Source organism: Gossypium hirsutum, chromosome A09 (assembly GCF_007990345.1).
Source record: "Gossypium hirsutum isolate 1008001.06 chromosome A09, Gossypium_hirsutum_v2.1, whole genome shotgun sequence".
In the NCBI taxonomy this organism is placed as follows: domain Eukaryota; kingdom Viridiplantae; phylum Streptophyta; class Magnoliopsida; order Malvales; family Malvaceae; genus Gossypium; species Gossypium hirsutum.
In genome coordinates this window covers 8,776,675-8,783,058 of record NC_053432.1, presented here as the reverse complement: position 1 = coordinate 8,783,058, position 6,384 = coordinate 8,776,675, and the positions used below count along the sequence as shown (strand labels likewise).

Sequence of the window (6,384 nt, the reverse complement as noted above, 5' to 3'; positions counted from 1 at the left end):
ATAGCCTAATTAGGACTCATATTATTCAAATCAACCCAAAATCATATTTTTCCAAAGTTACAATTTTGCCCCTAAACTTTCACATATTTACACTTTTGCCCCAAATCTCGTAAATTAAATTTCATCCTATTTTCTTATGTTTTATGATATTTTGATCATTTTTCCCTTCTACAGCAACATCCAATTCTCACTCTAACATGTACTTATGAACATTAGGTATTTTTACCGATTATGTCATTTTAGTCGTTTTTACGTAAAATCACTTAGCAAAAGTTGTTTAACACAATCTCAAGCTTCATATTCTACCATAAAACATCAAAATTCATGCATATCATTCATGGGTAAATTTTTAAATATAAACCCTAGCTCAAAATATTGGTAGAAACAGGTAAATCGAGCTACGAGGATTTCAAAAATGTAAAGAACATTAAAAACGGACATAGAAATCACTTACAATCAAGGCTTAAAAGTGTTGAAACCCTAGCTATGGTGGAGAGAAAAATTCAGCAGCAACTTATGGAGAAGATGATCATTTTTTTGTTATTTTTCCCATTTTATTTCATTTAATATCCAAATGACCAAAATGCCCTTCCTTACTAAACTTTCAAAAATTTCATCCATGTCCAATTTTTGTCTATAAACTTAGAAATTGGTCAAATTTCTATTTAAGACCTCCTAATTAATATTTCAATGCAAATTTCATACTAGAAACTTCTAGAATGCAAGTTTTGCAACTTATTCAATTTAGTCCCTAACTTCAAATTAAGCACTTTATGCGTAGAATTTCTTCACACAAAATTTTCTCACAATCATGCAATCATATCATAGACCTCAAAATAATTATAAAATAATTATTTCTATCTCAAATTTTTTATCCCGAAACCACTATTCTGATTAGGCTCTAATTCTGGATATCACATTGAAGACCACTTCGGATAAATAGAAATCCTACACGGATTTGAAGCAAAAACAAATTGAGTTTCAAGTCAGTTACAAGGTGTTTTTGAAAGTATCTCCATGGAAGAAAGTCCTTAGATTCAGTAAGAAAGGAAAATTAAGTCCACGCTTTATCGGACCTTATAAGGTGACTGAGAAAATTAGACCGCTAGCTTATCGGATAGCCTTACCATACGAGTTAGAGAAGATCCACAATGTTTTTCATGTTTCAATGTTGTACTGTTACCGTTCTGACCCTTCGCATGTTCTTTCACCAACAGAGGTTGAGATTCGATCAGACATGACTTATGGCGAAAAGCCGGTTAATATCTTAGCCCGATAGGTCAAGCAATTGAGAAATAAAAGTATAGAACTCGTGAAAGTATTGTGGCATCGACATGGAGTTGAAAAGGCCACATGGGAGCCCAAGGAAATTATGAGAGACCAATACCCAAACCTTTTAATGGTAAGATTTTCCAGGGACAAAAATCCCAAAGGGGGAGAATTGTAACAGCCCGATTTTGGGCCTAGTCTGAACAGTGGTTTCGGAACCACTAACCCGAGGTCAGAGAAATTAATTTTGATATTATTTTATGTGTTTTAGCATGTTTATATGAGTACATGAAAATTTTGTGAAATAATTCTAGCGATTGCATGCTTAATTGCGAAAAAGGACTAAATCGCATAAAGCGTAAAAGTTTTGTTTCTCTAACAAATAGTGTTAAATAGCTAGATAATCATAATTAGGGGTCTCTAAAGGGAAAATAGACCCATTTAAATAGGGGTGGTCAGCCATAGGCACAAAGATGAATAAAAAAATCAAATTTGGTGAAGTTGATAGCCTATTTTGACTAGAAAATAAGATTAATTAACACAAAAGACTTCATCTTTTTCGTCCCTTCTTTTACCACCAAAAATTTCATCCATTTTAGGGGTTTTGGAGCTTCAAAATTTCAGCCACTCTTTACCCTTACAAGTAAGTGATTTTGATGGCCTTTCTTGATAATTTTTGTACTTTTGGGACCCTTGTAGCATAATCTAGCTAATGAGGGGACTATTTTGTAAAATGGTTGAAAGTATAAGCTTTTCCATGAGATTTCATATTTTTTTCTGAATTTTTATGGAAGAAAATGAATCATGGTTGTTAAACAAACAACTTTTGTGAAGTAGTTTTCATGAAAACCCAGGACCATTTTGCATAAGTTATAAATTATGTGGTAAATATGTGTAATGATGGGAATTGTAGGCTGCTTCTAGTATAAAAATAATTTGGCTAGGCTTGGTTAGAGAGAAAATTTGATAAAAATCGATTTACGAGCCTAAGGGTAAAATCTTAATTTTGTGAAAGTCTAGGAGCAAAATGATCATTTTGCCAAAATATGATTTATGAAATGCATTAATTAATATGATGATTAAAATTAGTGAATTTTTATCATTTTAGATCAAGAAATATGAAATCCGGACCGAGACCGGGGAAAAGCCAAGCTAGTAGACTAAAGCCAAATTAGTCATCTACTTTTTGTATACTGAGGTAAGTTGTACATAAGTAAGGCAATTTTATCATTATTATGTGTTGAAGGATTAACTTTGCATAATATGGTTGAAATTGCTTATGAATAATGCATGATGAAATTCAATGTAGTAGACTCCTGATTGAACCTAGGAATAGATTGGATATCCATGCTATGACATTTGGGTGATATGTGTGCCAGTGTAAGACCATGTCTGGGACATGGTGTTGGCCATGATATGAGAGCCAGTGTAAGACCATGTTTGGAAGATGGAATCAGCGATGTTGTGAGAACCAGTGTAAGACCATGTTTAGAACATGACATCGGCAATGTAATGAAAGCCAGTGTAAGACCATGTCTGGGACATGGCGTCTATATTGATATGTGCGCTAGTGTAAAACCATGTCTGCGATATGGCATCGGCCATATTTTGAGAGCCAGTGTAAGACCATGTCTGGGACATGGCATCAACATTAAGACGAGAGCTAGTGTAAGACCATATCTGGGACATGGCATCGGCCTTGACATGTGATCCAGTGTAAGACCATGTTTGGAGCATGGCATCGGCAATTCACCCTCTTGTGTAAAGCTTTTTAGATATCCTTTAGTATTCCAAATGGTTGCACGGGTTATTTTAAAAGCTTATGACAATGATATGGAATGATATAATCATGTTGTAAGTGGCATAGGTTCTTATTCGAAACTCATGAGATATGAGTCTAGTTATGTTGCCTTGACGGTAAGAATGACATGATTAAGTTCTAGCTATGAAAATGATCTTGGGATGATATTGAAATCTTTCCTTTATACTTGAGATATATATAAGCATGTAGTGATATTTACCCATGTTCACTCAAGAATGTTGTGTTGATTTATAATATACATGGTTGATGTTGTTACTTATTTATATGCAACTTACTAAGCTTTATGCTTACTCCCTCTCCTTTCCATTTTCCTATAGTGCCACCAAGCTAGCATCGGGGATCAAGGGACGTCAGAGGCATCAATCACACTATCACTTGAAGCTTTGCTATAGCTGGTTTAATATTTTGATTTTGGCATGCATAGGGACTTGAATCTTTTGTTTAGTGTCTTATTAGTTTAGACACAAAAATTGGCTCATATGATGGATGTGATATTCATTTTGTATAGGCCATTAATGTTGGCTAATATTGATTATTATTGAATGCATTTGATACAAATTTCTCATGGTTGTGGTTGTTTTGGTTATATGTGTTATGCTTGGATTGGTTTTGGCTGATGTTGTGTAGATTGGTGCAAGTAAGGGTGAAAAAAAGGCTTGGTAAATAGTCTTGTTTTTGTCCACATAGGCAGACACACGGGCATGTGTCTAGACCGTGTATGACACACGGGCGTGCGTCTAGACCATGTGTCATATACGGTCTGTCCCACGGGCATGTAGTCTAGTCGTGTGTCCCCTGCACCTCAATTTTTCAAGTCAATATGCATGGTAGTAAACACACGGGCAGAGACACGACCGTGTGTCTCAACTATGTGAAGGACACACCCTAACACACGGGCGTGTGCCTTGGTCATGTGCCCTTAATTGGATGATGATGTCAGAAACAGAATGTCAAGGTTTTTGTACACGGGTTGAAACACGGGAGTGTCATGGCCGTGTAAGGGACACAGGCCATGGACACCAGCGTATGCCAGGCTGTGTGAAAACCCTGTAGGTTCAAGTCGAAAAATAAATCCACAAGGGCACGGGCGTGTCCAGGTAGGCCCAAGCCGTGTGAGCTACACAGGCCTTCAGCATGGTCATGTTAAACAACACACGGGCGTGCCACTTTTCCACAAGAGCGTGTGCCCTGTTTACCATGGATTTCAAAGTTTCTAAAGTACTCAGTTAAGTCCCGAATCTATTTCGAAGCGTGTGTTGGGCCTTGTGGGCTCGTATTAGGGACTTTATGTTCGGTTTTCAAAAAGTTTTAATTTGGACTAAAATTTATGGCATGGAAATGTTTATAAGCATGTGTTTAAGTACGGTAACACCTTATATCCTATTCCGGCATTGAACTTAGGTCAAGGGTATTACAAATTTAGCAAGCTAGCTAATCTGATTCTCAACGCCCTAAATAGATGTTTATTAATTCCTTAAAGTCGTTTCAGTATTCTAGAATCTATTTTTTGACACTGAAATAAATTTAGTTAACATCTATTCCATATTCAACTTCTTTTCTTGTTGATATGGTGTTGGAAACCCGGAAGGGGTTGTGTAACCTTTGATTTCATTGACCACCCAAAAAGAAATTTGGATGATTCCTCCATCCTGGATTATAATTATTGATGTACGAGTTATTTTGAGGTCTAGAATTATTACCCATAAAGTCGACTTGCTTATGTACCATGTTAGACATGAAGGGTAAATATTTTGGATTGATCATTCTTACTCCAGTCACATCGCATTGCATTACTGGATTCACCTGTTTACTGCAATTTAAACCATCAATCTTTTTACTCAACACTTTCACCTGACTTGCTAACATAGCAACTGCATCTATATTAAAAACACCGGTTGCCTTAGTAGGCTTCGTTCTAATAACTTGCCACTAATAGTTATTCAGTGTCATCTCTTCAATAAATTCTTAGGCTGCCTCAGATGTCTTATTATTCAATGTTCCAACAACTGCTACATCAATTATCTCCCTAGTCGAAGGATTCAAACCATTGTAAAATGTTTGAACTTGAAGCAAGAAAGGTAACCCATGATGAGTGCACCATCTCAAAAGATCATTAAATCTCTATCATGCATCATACAATGTCTCAAGCTCAAATTGAGAAAAGGAAGAGATGTCATTCCTCAACTTAGCTATTTTGGCAAGTGGAAAATACTTCAACAGAAACTTCTCAATCATCTAAACCCAAGTTGTGATGGAACCCCATGGAAGTGAATTCAACCACTGTTTTGCCTTATTCCGCAAAGAAAATGGGAACAACCATAAGCTTATGACATCATCAATAATGCCATTAATATTAAATGTGTTGCAGATCTCCAAAAAGTTAGCTAAATGAGCATACATATCTTCATCTTGCAACCCATCAAACTGAACATACTGCTGCACCATCTGAATTGTGTTCGGCTTAATCTCAAAATTGTTTCCAACAATAGTCAGTCTGACAATATTCGATTCTGCCCCAATCAGAGTGGGCTTAGCATAGTTATACATAGTCCGATGAGCAAGATGTATAGGAAGTTACAGATTAATTAGATTATTATCCATCTCCACGATAATGTTCTTTTGTTCTTGTTCATCTATTAAAATATGTTGACCTTGTCATGGTTCTCTAACCTCTCTCTGATTTCCACAACCAGTCTTTTAAATTTCACTATAAAAAACTAATTGTTCCAACGGGTTGCCTCTAGTCATAAACTAAAAGAACCTGTAAGAATAAAAAAAATTAAAAAATTAAAATGTAACAATTAAATTAAAAATAAAATGACTAAATTAATAGAAAAAAAGTTTTCTTAATATTTTAGTCTCCGGCAACGACGCCAAAAACTTGATGTCCATGGAACTAACTAAAAGTTTGACTAAGGCAAGTGCACTTATCAATTAATAGTATATTTATGGTAAATAAAGATATTGTTCATACAAAGACTAAAAGTACTAGTAATTACCATTATTATATTATTTAACTGAATAATTCAAGTGATTGATTAAAAACTAAAAATTAACAAAATTAATTAACAAATGAACACGGCAAAGAACGAAATACAAAAATAATCGATTAACAACCAAGAAGCGAAACAATACCCAAGAAAGAATGCACATTGATTTTCTCTATCATTATCAATCTAATCTTTACTTAGCACCTTGATTCGTAGAAATCCCTAAATTATGCTAATATCTCTTTCGAGCATAAAAACAACTGACTTTAGGTTGACTAATTAAAATTTCTTTCTAATTAAAAC

General features: G+C 35.0%; 1 non-coding gene across 1 annotated transcript; it reads left to right on the top strand.

Annotated features, from left to right (window-relative positions):
• Positions 1–5,171: 5,171 nt before the first annotated feature.
• On the top strand, positions 5,172–5,278 carry LOC121206855 (small nucleolar RNA R71). The gene has a single exon (XR_005902027.1). It is a non-coding gene; the product is annotated as a small nucleolar RNA R71 (small nucleolar RNA).
• The last annotated feature ends 1,106 nt before the right edge of the window (positions 5,279–6,384 follow it).